Raw genomic sequence first — 16,665 nt, forward strand, 5'->3', positions numbered from 1 at the left:
CTACACTCATGGAGTGGTTGATGTTAGGAAGGGCATCCAGCCGTAGAAATATTGCCAGATCAGACTGGGCCTGGGGCAGCCTTCTGGCTTCCCAGACCCCAGTTGCACCGTTCAACCCATGCCAGCATGGAAAGCAGATGCAAAACGATGATGATGATGATGATTTTCTATGCTTGTATCAGTGAAATGAGTATTTATTTGAAGTCGAATTTTATGGCCAGACACCCCTCCTGTCACCAAATTTTATCTGTCTTATAAATGAGGGTTTTTTTTCATTCGAATACTTTGAGAGCTCATAGCTATAACTTAAATAACTTGGATTGGTTTCAGCCATTATCAACTCAGGGTATGACTAACTTAATAGCACTACCTGGAAAGATCTTTTAGGACACCATGGACCACTCAAGCCAAGAGTTGTTGTTGGGTGACATGTATCCAGGTGTTGGTGGATTGTCTGGTACTTCCTGGAGAAATTTTTTGAGGCACCATTTGAATGCTGTGGGGGTCATTTTCAACTTTAATTTCCTTCAGGATATCACTGAATAAATCAGGACCATGAGAATGTAAACATGACACTACCACATCTTAACTTAGAGGGTTTCGTGCAAAGCAGAGAAATCACAAGTCATACACATGTGCATAAGGACACAGACACAGACATAATATGTGTATATGTGAGTGTGTGTGTGTGTGTGTGTGTGTGTGTGTGTGCGTGCATGTGTAAATATATATGTACTATATATGAATCTATTCTATGTATGTGTGTATGTATGTGTGTATAAATATATATATATATATATATATATATATATATATATATATATATATATATATATATGTATAATAATAAATATTAGGGAATAAATCCAAATTTACAGGGAAAAAATCAGATTTAGGATTAAATCCAATTTTATAGTAAAATAATATATAATATTAATTCGAGACAAAACCACTATTTTGCAAAACAAACAAGGAAAGACTTAATCAATACATAAAAATTTTTTAAATTAAAATTAAATTAAAACGAATGTCATTGAAGACATGAAACGTTTGTAGTGGCGGTTTATTTCTTTATATTAAAAATTTTTATGTATTGATTAAGTCTTTCCTTGTTTGTTTTGCAAAATAGTGGTTTTGTCTCGAATTAATATTATATATATATGTATATATATAAAGTTAATCCAAACATGAAAACACAAAGAAAAAACACAACAACGCGAGGACGTGGAACAAATATAGTATTACTGGATGCTCAGGAAGGAAGGGAAGAAGGAGGGTTTTACGTTTCGTGCGGAGCTCTTCATCAGAAACATAGGAATAGGAAAGATCCAGAGAAGGGAAGACGGAGGAAAAAAAAATCGCCAACGGTACACATGCAGTCACACTTTTTAAATCTAACCAAACTGAACAATTACCCATATGTATGTATGTAAAAAGTAAAAAAGTAAATAAAAATTAAGGGGGAGATAAGCCAACATTTTACACATTACTTCTTACACAATATTAACACTGGCGAAATATGATGTCTCTCAAAAAATGAATGGCAACAAACAGATTTGCTCCTTTTGCAACTCTTGCAGTTCCATAATTTTCCATCAGTAACATCACCACATATAGTAAGGCCACATGGTGAATTACAATTCATAATTAGCCGATGCCATGCCAACCACTGAAGAATGTTGTCTCCAGCCTTTCCTAACTGAATGATAGTCCATGATTCCTCTAAGATTGATTCATCCTTTTGCTTCTTTTACTACTTATCTCCTCCTTAATTTTTATTTACTTTTTTAATCCAACCAAACTGAACAATTATCATACACACACACACACCCATACACACACACCATATCATGGAGAATCCTAGAAAATCCAGGCCCCTACATTAACAGGACCAACCACTGTAAATTATGCATAGCGGAACAGGCAAGGATTCTAAAGGACCTCCTCAACACAGGGAACATCCTGAACTCCAAAACAGAGGTCTTCAGGCCATGCTTACATTTCAGGAAATTCCTGGCACCCTACTGGAACCCACAGGATAACAGGGCCACCAGTGATCGATAGCCAAAGTGAGATAATCCTCTTAGTTGACATCGAGTAATGTGGTCATTTTCTCCTCCATATTCTAGCCAACAGGTTTTGGGATCTGATGATACGCCATAAAACCAAGCCTAAGGTAATCCTATAAACCAGTCTTATCTAACTTTGATATATGCTGCTCTATAATGTAGAGTGTGTTTCTTTTTTCAGATTTATGTTTACGGACGATATGTAGTGGATTTGCTCCCTACACTCAGCACACAATAATATGAAAATGAAAGGGTATATCTTTTTCCACCTCTGATGAGATTCAACTTTAAAATGTTTTTAATTATACTAATTAATTTCTAAAGTCTTGAATTGAAATAACTTTCAGAGATGATGTCCAATTTTGTAATTAATAATTAATCATCAATTTAATTTTCTCTATTTTCTTATATATATATGTGTATATATATATATATATATATATATATATATATGTGTGTGTGTGTGTGTGTGTATATATATATCTGTATTTATGTGCTTTCTGGTATATTCAACTGAAGAAGGCAGAGCTTCTCTGGAGCAAAGCCAGAAATCCAGCATCTTGAATTATCCAGTAAAATCTTTCTTTTGCTAGTCTATTTTGTCTTTCTGTCTTCTCTCCTGGCGTGATATAAACATATAAGGTGGTTTTAGGGTCAGGGTTTTGACTGCTATTTCAGCATGGTGGTATCTCTCAGATACTCTAATTTATAGCTTAAATAATTATTACCTTTGAATGGTATTTATTCCCATGCTGGCCACTAGATAAAATCGATATTATCCTTATTTATGAATAAATATATATATACATATATATGATCAAACAAATTCTAAAAGAGCCGGTGTTGATCTACAAAGGCATGATCTATATTATGTAGTAGAAGTGTTAAAATACTTTTAAAATACCTAAAATTAATGAGAGACAACAGAGATTTATATCCTCTAAGTTACAGGTACTATTTTTAACTTTGAGGATGTAAAACTCTGCTGTTTCTCAATAATTCCTCTCCTTTTAACTTTCCCCTTGAAGAAGGACTCTCTCCAAAACATTGGATTTTTCACTCCTCACGAGTTCACTGCATTCTTTTTACCTATTTACCAACCAAATACATACATATATAACACACATACACAAAGATATATATGAGTGGGGCTGAAAAGTTCTTGGCTGTAAAGTAACACGAAAGGCCTGGTTGGTGGCTCAACTTTCCGAGTTCTTTTACAGGGCTTAAGAAAACTGAAGGACCATGGCAATAAGTGTATGAACCCGAGAGAGGAATATGTTGAATAAAATCATAATTTAATGATCCACTTATTATTTTATTTTTATCCAAAGCCAGGAACTTTTCAGCATTCTATCATAAAATGAGCTTTTGCATAGTTTCCATGGTCGAAAGCAACAGTATTTGTCTCCCATTGCCCTACTCACGGGTAGCCAGATACTATTAAGTAGGTATGGTGAACACTTTCCTCACCTTAGTCTTTAATTTAAATCAGGATAAACTTTAAAAATTACAATTGTTTCTCCATTGAAAAATATTAAAAATTTTACTGAGATATCAAGCCAGATAGACTGAGTATTTCTCCATCTCTAACATAATCTTTGCCAGTTTCTTGCACTATCATACTTATGCTTGGTTTTCAGGTTGTAGCAATTTGTAGCTGAGTGGAAAAGGAAGAAAATAATTATCTGTAAAAAACAAAGAAATGAATTTTGCAAAATAAATAAATAAATAAACACTGGCCTCTTGTCTTTGCAGTGGGAGAGAGAATATAAAGAATTTATCAGTTAGGTCAGTGTCAAGTAGTAAGAAAGTTTTAAAATACAATACAAAAACTTTTACTAGTCATATTACTTTCATTACAGAACATGCTTTCTGTGTCTCATTGTTGACTATATATTATTTAGCTGTCGTTTGTTTTGGATCTTTTTGCTCGAAAATCTTTCTGAAAACTGCTTGGTGATTATTAAGTTTAGAACATCACATTCACTTTTGTCATGAATATTCATGCTTAAAAGGTAAAACATTAAAAGATCTTTTAAGAAAACAATAACAATGTTATATCATGAGGGTCATGATTAAGAAAAAAATTCCACCTAAAATTATTAAACATCACTGAATTACAAATTAATTTTACCATTTCAAGAAACTCAGTTGTACAATCAATATCCCATGAGTGAGTTTCTTATGAGAGTATTAGCAACTTCTATACTCATGAAGTTGTCAACCATTCACTCAGTTTTGTGGATCCAAATGATGACAGCATCCATAAACAGACAACAAACAGACAATGGATGTTGGCCAAAAAGAAACCTCAGCAACAATATGATTAGTGAGGATTTAATTACATCATATCAAATTCAAAATCAAATTCGATGACTGGCATCTGTACTAGCGGGGTGCAAAGAGCACCATATGAGTGTGATCGTTGACAGAGTGGCTACCTGGCTTCCATGCCAGTGGCACATAAAAGGCACCATTCGAATGTGATTGTTACCAGTGTTGCCTTACTGGCACTTGTGCCCCATGCTAGTAGGGTGCTAAGAGCACCATACGAGTGTGATCGTTGACAGAGTGGCTAACTGGCTTCCATGCCTGTGGCACGTAAAAGGCACCATTCGAGCGTGATTGTTACCAGCGTCACCTTACTGGCACTTGTGCCGGTGGCATGTGTTAAAACATTCGAGCGAGGTCGTTGCCAGTAATGCCTGACTGGCCCCCATGCCGGTGGCACGTAAAAGCACCCACTACACTCTCGGAGTGGTTGGCATTAGGAAGGGCATTCAGCTGTAGAAACTCTGCCAGATTAGATTGGAGCCTGGTGCAGCCATCTGGTTCACAAGCCTTCAGTCAAATCGTTCAACACATGCTAGCATGGAAAGCGGACATTAAACGATGATGATGATGATGATGATGATATCTTCAAGAGCATGTGTGGTGAAACAAATTTAGAAATCAAGAAAAACTATTCATAAATCTCATTTCATGCATCAATGACTGTTATGTTTTCCTGCATAATTATGGACAATTGCTTCAAAACATCCAGCTTTTATATCCATATTACAAATTTACATTTATACCAATAATAATTGGAGCCCTTGGTTTTGTAAGTGAATGCCCAACTATCAGTCTGGATAAGGTTGGATTTTCAGAAAAAGTAATTAATAAACTGATTTGCACATTACAAATACAATCTATAAGTGAAACAGTAAAACTATGCGAGACTTTTCTCAAGTTGAAAATGCGACATCATTTTCATTATCTACATTCCAATGAAAAAGTTTTGTATGTTTGTTAAAAACCAGCTTCTTCATCAGAGGAAGAATTTAAATGATTAAATACAGAAGATATACACACATGCACACCCACCCACCAACACACACACACAGAACATGCATAAAAGTCCCCTACCTTCTGAATGACAAAAATGTAAGTGTTGATCTAGTTTGTTGTTAGTGAAAACCCTTGAATTAATTATTACTTTATTTTGGCTTGCAAAATATATTGCTACTGGATTATGATCTAGATTTGTGTTAAATAGGTATATAAATAGACGGAAAAACAAATTTCAAGGATGAATTCATCCATGTAGCAGATAGTAGTCACTGAAATCAACCAGAAATATAAAGCTCAGCCAAGCCGAAGATCGTTGACAAAATCGAAAAAAAAAAAAAACGCACACACACACATGCAAAAATAACAGGTGACAAAGTACCAATGGAAAGTCCTTATGTCTAAATATCAAATAAAAGGTTCTTCTGAAACCATGGAAATTATTTGACAAGCAACAACATTAGTCAAAGTTATGTTCTGTCTTAATAACAAATTGTCAACAATCTGATGCAGTCATACTCTCCCAGAGAAATCACACTGTCTACCGATTAACTGCTGACCTAAATAGACATTTCAATTTGAAACTAATGAAAAAAAAATTTTTGTGGGTCACCAAATAAAATAAAAGTAGTAGTAAGCTAGAACAGCAAAATTGTAGTTCTAAGCTTGAGGACACATGTTGGGGAATATATTACACTGGTAAATTAATCTGGGTATACTGAATAGGTGGAGTAAATTTTTATTTTTTATGAAATACATGAAATTGAAGATGTTAGTTTGTACACTAACAATATAACACTGCATTAGTTTGTTGTGAAATGCATAAAGAACAGTAGTTTGAAATTATGATTGCTTATTTTAATTAGTGGTTTAAAATATCTTTTCATTGTTAGACTAGCCCTAGCCAGGATAAAAGCTTCTGAACACTGTAGTCAGTGGAATTGTCCTGGGATGATATGAAGAGATCCAATAAAATCAATTTTTTTCACCCTTTAGCTTGAAGCAGATACTTTGTTTAGGGATACCACTATTAGTATGTCTGCCTGGTTAAATGTGTCTTTATTAATTGGTATTAAGTTTATCTGTATGTTGTCCTATAATAGACAAACTCTGAACATTGTTGATATAACATTTATTTTTATCAAAGTTTATTACAATATTTACATTTTTTATTGTGGCTTGTTAGTAATGTAAAGTGGTGTGCTAGAAACGACTGTAGTTTGTAATTACATTGCTAACAGAAGAGATTCACAAGAGACCGGAATAATGTTTTGACTATCAAAATCGAAGAATCCTATTAACTCAGGTCTGAGTTTCAGCTAAAGAAAATTTGTCAATGTGCCACTCTCTTCTGTGTTCATAACTAAGAATTGATTAGTTATAGATGTGTTGTGAGGTGAGGATACTGTGTTCATAATATGCACTTGGAGAAGTGCAGTGCTAACAAAGTAATTTTTTTAAACGCAGGTCACATAAGGACCAAGAATCCAAAGTTCAGCTATCTGCTCTGGAATCTACTCAAACCTCTTTGCTTACTTTCTTACATTGTTGCTTATATTACTCCAAAAACATGGTAACTACTGGAACAAAATAGAACATTCTTGGATATTGGATGATATTCCAGCAAGTCAATTGTTTGATATTCCGGGAATGTTGCCATATTTAAGTGTGGTCTAGACCTAGCTGCTAAAGTTGTAAGGTTTCAATTCTAGGTTTTGCTACAAACAACTCATTTGCTCCCCTATACATCACATGAGTGGAAGGTTACTGCCGCCATATTTAATGAAATAAGGTACAAACAACCTTTGGTTTTTGTGTGGTACTGAACTACTTCTTTAGAGACCCCACCTTACTGACTTAACAAATGATGCTTGGGGAACATGGTGGTTCCTGTACCTCAGCCATGCAATTATCTATGTTGATGCCACGAGTATTTTAGGATATCTTGAAAATTGTTAAGGAGGAAAATCTGTTTCATATGATGCAATTTATTATTGAGAGACAGTGTGCATACTTCTAGTTTGACTATTTTTTCCTGATTTATCTTTCTTTTTTTTTCTGTCTCCATTTTTTTTTTATTGATTGCTTTTGTAAAGATAAATATCTTTTTTTGAGAAGTAGACAATCTTTGATTACAATGAGTCCCTTTCACTTTGTCAAACTTCAGAGGGTGGTCTCAGCATTTTTTTTTTAGAACTGAGGAGCAATCAGTTTGTCTTACAGAATATTTTAGGGTGCAATTAAAAGATTATTGTGTGTGTGTGTGTATGTGTGTGTGTGTGTGTGTGTGTGTGTGTGTGTGTGTGTGTGTGTGTGTGTGTGTGTGTGTGTGCATGTTGTTTATTACAGTTGTTGTACATTTTTGTTTTGTTGAATTACACTGTATAACACGGTTTTTGTCCTTGGATAGCAACTGTTATTTCCTATTTGCTTACTCCAAGAAAGTATGAAAAGTGGTTAATATTTCCTTCAAACTTTGCTTTTGTTACATTTACTCAAACCTCAAAGAATCTCTCTAAACACATGGTTGTGATGCTCCCCCAAAACTCCTGCTCATGTTGTTAGCCACTAAGGAAAAGCAAATCTGTGGTATTGAGCAGAATATTTTCTACAACAATATTTCTGCTTCAACAATTCAACACTGAATCTGTCTAAAATGTAATGGAAAATAAGTCAGTTTCAAAACATTGATGACCAGGTCACAAAAGCAAAGTTTGAAGAGAATAGTAGTAATTTCCTTTGATTTAGCCATATTGTCCGGCGTTGCTCAGGTTTGTTTCGAGCCTTTAGAATTGAAATTTTCGAAAAGTAAAAATCTTGCATTATGTAGCTTGTTATTCTCTTTAAGTGAACATTTTTCTGGTTGAAATACACCAGAAAATGGCGACACAGCAGTAAAAAAATCGTAAAAAGTAGGGATTTTCATAGAAAAAAAGTACCTTTTTAATGTAAATAATTTTTGGTCTTAACATAGTCCGATTTGAATTTTTTCTTCTATGGAAGAAAGAGTAAGCCTTCTTCTATTATAGTCTCAATTTTGGTCAACTTGCACCGCAGGGTCTCAGAGGAGATAGTGTTAGTTGAAGGTTACCAAACCTGCCAAACACAGACAACTTCAGCTTTATATAGAGAGAGAAACCCTAACCCTTTGTTATCGAAATAGAGACTTGAAACCTACTCTGGCCATAACTACATCACGCCCTCTATAGGTGCGTAAATTTTCAGCTCAATCCTAGCACGTCTAGTGCCATTGAATCCTTACCAAAGCCAAAGTGTGCAAGTTTTTTTCCTCTTTAATATAGGTAGATATGTGTGTTGTTGAACATGTTTGATACTGTAGAATTTTTTTTTGTTACTCTCACAATGGAGCCTCTCAACAGTCACAACTCAACCTGCTAGAAATCATCATCAAATCTCTCAGTAATCATACTGAATAGCAAAATTTAAAATTATTTAATACAATTATATATTTCCATCTTTGACAATGACAAAACAAAATATCAACAATTTAGACACAGGCATGACTGTGTGGTGAGAAGCTTGCTTCCCAACCACATAGTTCTGGGTTCAGTCCCACTGCACGGCACCTTGGGCAAGTGTCTTTTACTATAGCCTCAGGCTGACCAAAACCTTGTAAGTAGACTTGGTAGATGGAAACTGAAAGAAGCCTGTCATAAATGTATGTATGTCTGTGTGTGTTTATGTGTGTGTGTGTGTGTGTGTGTGTGTATGCGTGTGTGTGTGTGTGTCCATGTGTGTATGTATGTGTCTGTGTTTGTCCCGCCCCATCACTTGACAACCGACGTTGGTGTGTTTATGTCCCCTTCACATAGTGGTTCAGGAAAAAAGATGAATAAAGTAAGTACTAGGGTTACAAAGAATAGGTCCTAGAGTTGATTTCTTCAACTAAAACCCTTTAAGGCAGTGCTCCAGCATGGTCACAATCAAATGACAGAAACATGTAAAAGAATAAAAGAATAGTTGAAATCCAAAATATTCCCTAGCACAATAATTCCCAGACTGACAAACATGAAACCATTTCTAGAAACAATGAGTTAAATCCTACGCCACCCTACCCCACCTCACTCCCACCCTCTTTTATTAAAAAGTCAAAAGACACAGTGTATCATAGAAATCTTTCTTTGATATGGAATTGGACAAATTTTTGAAAAGCTTCAAATCATCGAAAATTTTAAACATGGTAATTAATCTACTTCTCTGTCCTCACAACCAGCCCTGGAGGGTGGGGGTCCCACCTTATAAGAAACACACTGTCCTGGAACAAAGAAGTTTGCCACAGTACAGCATCTAAAAATAAATTCTTGTATGGCTATTAAACTTAATATAATCAAAGTGAAAAATGATGTCTTTTGACAAGAGTTGCCACATTGATCTAATTGCCGTGGAATGTGGGGAGTTGTTACATCAGCAGACATCACAGTGAGATTGTAACAGAGCTGTTTGTAAATAACAATTTGATTCTGATGTTTAAGGATGCTTGTATGATACTATTGTGATATTGCTCCTTAAAACATATCAATGTCTTGAGGGCGGCGAGCTGGTAGGATCATTAGCATTTCGGGCAAAGTGCTTAGCGGTATTTCATCTGCCGTTACATTCTGAGTTCAAATTCCGCTGAGGTCGACTTTGCCTTTCATCCTTTCGGGGTCAATTAAATAAGTACCAGTTACGCACTGGGGTCGATGTTATCGACTTAATCCCTTTGTCTGTCCTTGTTTGTCCCCTCTATGTTTATCCCCTTGTGGGCAATAAAGAAATAAATATATCAATGTTTTGCAAATTATGATGGGAACAGAGCTACTTATTCTGGGGGAGGTGTGTTGTTAATTAAAACAACTTCTGTATTTGATTGATGCTTTTTTTACCAATTCCAGAATGATGAAAAAAATGAAAAAAACGAAAAAAAAAACTGCAGCATGATGGGATTGCTAAATGGATGTAGCTAAATACCAAAAGACATTTTGTTTGACGATCTGCCTATTTTGAATGTTAAAGACAATAATGTTAGAAATATTTTTTTCTTAATTTATGTAACATTTTGATATTGCTGTTGCATTCATTAATTGATTTATTGCTATTTTATTATGTAAACTAATGTGTCCGCATGGATGGTGGCTCACTTGCATTTAATGAGAGAGACTTGGAGATGCCACAATGAAAGATTGCTAAATGAAGGGAATGAATGGAAGAAAGAGAGTCTGCCAAATGTCAATCCAATAGAGAAACCAGCTATCTGAATTGATAGTACCTTAGTAGATAAAGCAATTAAGGGTATGAAGACAGGGAAAGTCCCCAACCCATCAGTAATCACTGCAGAGTTGCTTAAAATATCTAACGGTGTAGGCTATAATCTAGTCAGCCATATAGGGTTGATCCTATGTATATGGCTGTAGAGTTGTGTAATAGATTAAGGACACAACCAAAAATTTTAAGCAACAATATGCCACTCACCTCCATTCTTTTAGATACGATAAACATAGTAAATCTACAACACTCGCCAACCACATATATCATCTCAAAAATACAAATTATACCCTATACTCTATCATGGTCCATACTGGACTCAGGGATACCCTACCAAGGTCAACACTCAACCTGCAAATTTTGCCTGTAGGAGGCACTTCACATATTAAAGCACAACTCTCCAGCACTGCTAAATAAACATAATGAGGCACTAAGCACATGCAACCACTGCTTTTTTCATACATTCAAAGTCTACCACGAATCCAAATGCCTAAACGACCATACAGTACATTTCCACAATACCCCTTAGGTAATCCCAATAACATTATAAAACTACACTTTAACTCCTAATCCCTATCTAATTCCTCACTCATACCTGAGTATCACAACCATCTAATTATATTCATATGTATGTGCATCCATGCATATGTGTGCGTATATGTATGTATGTGTGTATGCATGTATGTATGTATGTGTGTATGTGTGAATGTATGTATGCAGGCAAGGTATATATACCTGCATGTACAGGGGCAATAATACATGCAGATACACATATATATGGGTGCGCATGTGTGCATATGCAAATGAGTAAGAGCTGTATATGTAGACATTGATTTGTATAAACATCTGTATAAATTTATATATGCATGTTTAATATATACATATGTATACATCTTCACATATATATTTTCTTCTACTACTAAACACTGACCTGTCCAACCACCCAAATTCCTAAATTCTTCATTCCATACTACTACCCTTCTCTCTGGCCCATCACTTAGACTCTATCACTGCACAATTGACAATCCTTTAAGTTTTATACCTCTCTCTCTATCACCCCGCCCCCATTCCTGCTATCTTTTTACACTCTAATACCTTTCTCTCTCTATCACCCTTATCTCCCCATTCCTACTTTCAAATTATCTCTAACTGGCTCCCTTAATTCGTTCCTCTCTTCTTATTTTTTCTTCTTTTTTTTATTTATTTTTTTATACACACATGCTGATATATGACAGCATGTGGACCCCTTATTCGCATGATCACCGAATCTGGAACTCAACTATGGTCCATCCATAGCACTTATTCAGCATTACCTGACACCTTTGGGTCTCACTGACACCATTACCTCTCATAACCTCTATATATGTATATATATATTTATACATATATCTGTATATGTATGTATACAATACATACATATACATACATATATATATATTTATATATATATATATGTATGTATGTATGTATGTATGTATGTATGTATGTATGTATGTATGTATGTATGTATGTATGTATGTATGCATCTATGTATGAATGTATGTATGCATGTATGTATATATATATATATATATATATATATATATATATATATATATAAAGTCACAAATGAAGAAAGAAATAGTTTGATTAAATTTTATTTAACAGTAAGAAAATTCTAATTTCATGACAAATTGCTTCATAACTTAATATCACTTGAATAATTTATATTTAAGAACCAAGGTCTAGAATCAAAAGGCCTTAGGGTTAACCTAGCAAAAACCAAAGTTTTAGTAAGTAGGAAGGCTGACAAATCACAAATCCCTTCAAGTAGATGGCTTTGCTTGATCTGTAGAAAAGGTGTGGGTAGAAACTCCATACGATGCACCCGGTGTAAGCTACAGACACATAAAATGTGCAGCAATATCAAAGGAAGGTTAACTGGGAAGATAGTTTTTGTGTGTGGAAGATGCACAGGAGTAATAAACACAAGATACTCAGAAAACAGATTCCATCACATGCCAGGGGGAAAAAACTAGAAGTAGTTAATAGCTTCCGCTACCTAGATGATCAAATCTGTAGTGGGGGTGGTTGCTCTGAGTGTATAGTGGCTAGAATAAGAGTAACCTGGGCAAAGTTTGGGGAGCTACTACCTCTGCTGACAACTAAGGGCCTCTCGCTTGGGATGAAAGATACATTGTATGATGCATGTGTGCGAACTGCAATGCTACATGGCAGTGAAACATGGGCCATGACTGCTGAGTACATGCGTAGGCTTGAAAGAAATGAAGCATGTATGATCCACTGGATGTGTAATGCTAGTGTGCATACACAACAGAGTGTAAGCGCCCTGATAGAAAAGCTGGACACAAGAAGCATCAAATGTAGTGTGCAAGAGAGACGCCTGCGCTGGTATGGTCATGTGTTATGTATGGATGAGGACAGCTGTGTGAGGAAGCACCACTCCTTTGGAAGGAACCTGTGGAAGAGGTAGATCAAGGTAGACCTGGGATGAGGTGGTGAAGAATGACCTTCGAACATTGGGTTTCACAGAAGCGATGACAGGAGACCGAGACTTTTGGAGATATGCTGTGATTGAGAAGATCCGGCAAGTAAAGTGAGATTACAGCCATGGCTGATGCCAGTGTTGCATGACCATCCCATTTAAGAGTACCCTTGATGCGTCAGGCAATATGATATACTTGAGAAGACCTGTTGAGTCAAATAAAACCAAAATCATAGCTGTGGCCAGTATTCCCTGACTGGCTCCCATGCCAGTGGCACATTAAAAGCACCATCTGAATGTGGTCGATGCTAGGTCGACCTGACTGGCTCCCATGCCAGTAGTATGCAAAATGCAACATCCGAACGTGGCCAATGCCAGTACCCTCTGATTGGCTCCCATGCCAGTGGCATACAAAAAGCACTATCTGAACAAGATCGATGCCAGACCCACCTTACTGGCTCCTGTGCCAGTGGCACGTATAAAGCACCCACTACACTCTCAGTGTGCTTGGCATTATGAAGGGTATCCAGCTGTAGAAACATAGCCAGATCAGATTGGAGCTTGGTGCATCCGCTGGCTCTCTAGACCTCAGTCAAACTGTCCAACCCATGCCACTATGGAAAATGGTCATTAGATGATGATGATGATGATATGATGATGATGATGATGATGATGATGATGATGATGATGATGATGATGATGATGGTGATGATGATGATTTGATAAATAAATTATTTACATGCCTGCATTCATGCAAAATGCAAAAATCCTTCAAAATAATGCAGAATTTAAGCTATGCCTTCAGGTGAAAGAAAGTCTTTCTTAAATAATAGATTCTTGATGTACTGTTCCTATAGGAATTGTAAGTCAAAATTTTAAAATATTATGGAAGACAATCATAATAAAGTTGATATAAATTGAGAAGATTTTCTAATAAATAGAAGGGAATTTTAGCTATATATAAAAGTAACTAATAGATATTATTAGTACAACAAAAGAAAAGAAATATACTTAATAAAAATCGAGAAAATAAAAGATCGCAAACATAGAGAAAAGATGATGATGATGATGATGATGATGATGATGATGATGATGAACTAAAACTAAATAAAAGTATTTAGAGACGATATTTATGAAATATAGGGATTGATATCAACAAGAAAATGTGCACAATATTAAATTTTAAAAATTAGAAATTTGAAGGTATAAGTATTTTTTTAAAATTCGCAGAAAGTATGGAAGACAAATGGGAACAAAATCAACATAACCAATGAAATGAAACAGTCCACCAAAATGAGAAGGGAGATCCATCAAGATTTCAAGAAATAATTATTAGATAGCAATAATAAATCTCTGAACGATATGTAAACAGTAACTGCTCGACAACGTAAAGTATACTAGCCATCTCAATATGGCTAACCACTAAGGGTGGGTGTTACTGTAGCTTTTAGCCCCAGGAGATCATCGTCTCCAGCTGACTTTAGGCACACTTTCTAGAAAAACAATAAGTATTTGCAAACAGGTCTCCCTTTCATTGTAAACCGGTGACTGCCGTACGCCGAAGACAGGCAAATACCTAGAAACTGCAGTCCGTGCGTGTCACTTAGGTTGACGAGGGAGGGATGACCTCCCTTTGAAAATAACATAAGTGCACAGAAGTGTGCCTAAAGCCAGCTGGAGATCTCCTGGGGCTAAAAGCTACAGTAACACCCACCCTTAGTGGTTAGCCATATTGAGATGGCTAGTATACTTTAAATTATTAGATAGTTTTAGTATAAAGAAAGGAAATTCATATATTTATAAAGACAGAATTTACATAATATAGAGTTTGATATCAACAAAAAAATTATTAAATTAAAGATTAAAGGTTCATATATATATAAGTAAATAGGTTATGATGTAAGATAAAATTAATATAATTTGATAATGTAGATAAGGATAGATTAAAGCATATAATGTAAGTATATGGAAAAACAATATTAATATACATTCATTAGATATTCTTTAAAATACATGATTATAATCATAATGTAAATATATATCTTTTATGTTACCTCTTTCAGTCACTAGACTGCAGTCATGTTGGGTGTCAGCTTGGAAAGTTTTAGATAATAAAAAAATTGATCCCGATACTCTGCAGATCTTATTCAGTGAAATGACTAACACTAGTTGTCAAGGCAAAATGGAGAGACAAGCATAAATATAAATACACACACACACGCATGCACACATGCACATACACACACAAGCTTACATGCATTTATACATAAATAGGTGTGGGCATGATAAATTCTTGGAATTGATAATGAAAGTAATTTTTCAAAGAAAATAACAAACAGGTGCAGGAGTGGCCGTGTGGTAAGTAGCTTGCTAACCAACCACATGGTTCCGGGTTCAGTCCCACTGCGTGGCATCTTGGGCAAGTGTCTTCTGCTATAGCCACAGGCCGACCAAAGCCTTGTGAGTGGATTTGGTAGGTGGAAGCTGAATGAAGTCTGCCGTATATATGTATATATATATATGTGTGTGCGTGTATGTTTGTGTGTCTGTGTTTGTCCAGCTAGCATTGCTTGACAACCGATGCTGGTGTGTTTACGTCCCCGTTACTTAGCGGTTCGGCAAAAGAGACCGATAGAATAAATACTGAGCTTACAAAAGAATAAGTCCCGGGGTCGAGTTGCTTGATTAAAGGCGGTGCTCCAGCATGGCTGCAGTCAAATGACTGAAACAAGTAAAAGAGTAAAAGAGTAAACAAGTTTACATTTCCTGTAATAATATTGACCTTGTTAAAGAAATTGAAATAATTGCTAGGAGCATGTTTATTTTTCAGTTGTTTCAGTTATTAGACCACAGCCATACTGGAGCTGTGCCTCAGGGTGTTTAGCTGAACACATTGAATCCAGTACTTATTTTTATTAATCCTAGCTCTCCTTCTATGTTTTGTTTTGTTTTTTAATTCTTTGCCAAAGCTACTAAATTATGGGGAAATAAACAAACCAACACTTGTTGTCACACAATGGTATGTGATAAGCGCAAACACAGAGACACAGACTTACATACATACATTTGTAAATATATATTTGTATGTGTATATATGTATATATATTATATATGTGTGTGTATATATATATATATATATATATATATTCGTATATATATACATATATATATATGTATGCATACACACACATACACATATATGTATACATCTATCTATCTATCATATATATATATATATAATGATAGATCAACAAAAAAGTACTCCATCTGCTGAGAAATAAATATATTTATATATGTATGTATGCATGTGTATATATATATATATATATATATATATATATATATATATTGGCCATCCAACCCGTGCCATCCGTCCAACCCGTGCTAGCACGGAAATGGACGTTAAACGATGATGATGATGATGATGATGAGATATATATATATATATATACTAGCAGTATCGCCCGGCGTTGCTCGGGTTTGTTTCAACCCGCTGGAATTGTAATTTTGAAA

General features: G+C 35.2%; 1 protein-coding gene across 5 annotated transcripts in view; it reads right to left on the reverse strand.

Moving 5' to 3' along the window:
* Positions 1 to 15,355, reverse strand: part of LOC115222266 (ubiquitin carboxyl-terminal hydrolase 15-like) — a 38,365-nt gene extending 23,010 nt beyond the window's left edge. For 2 of the 5 annotated variants that reach the window (XM_029792430.2, XM_036511169.1), the window contains exon 1: positions 15,207 to 15,352. The gene's annotated coding sequence lies outside the window, so the exon portion shown is untranslated. Of the gene's footprint in view, positions 1 to 15,206 lie in introns of all 5 variants that reach the window. The other 3 variants (XM_036511171.1, XM_036511170.1, XM_036511172.1) reach the window with 3 other exon arrangements.
* Positions 15,356 to 16,665: the final 1,310 nt, after the last annotated feature.

The sequence above is a fragment of the Octopus sinensis genome, linkage group LG19 (assembly GCF_006345805.1).
Source record: "Octopus sinensis linkage group LG19, ASM634580v1, whole genome shotgun sequence".
Taxonomy (NCBI): Eukaryota; Metazoa; Mollusca; class Cephalopoda; order Octopoda; family Octopodidae; genus Octopus; species Octopus sinensis.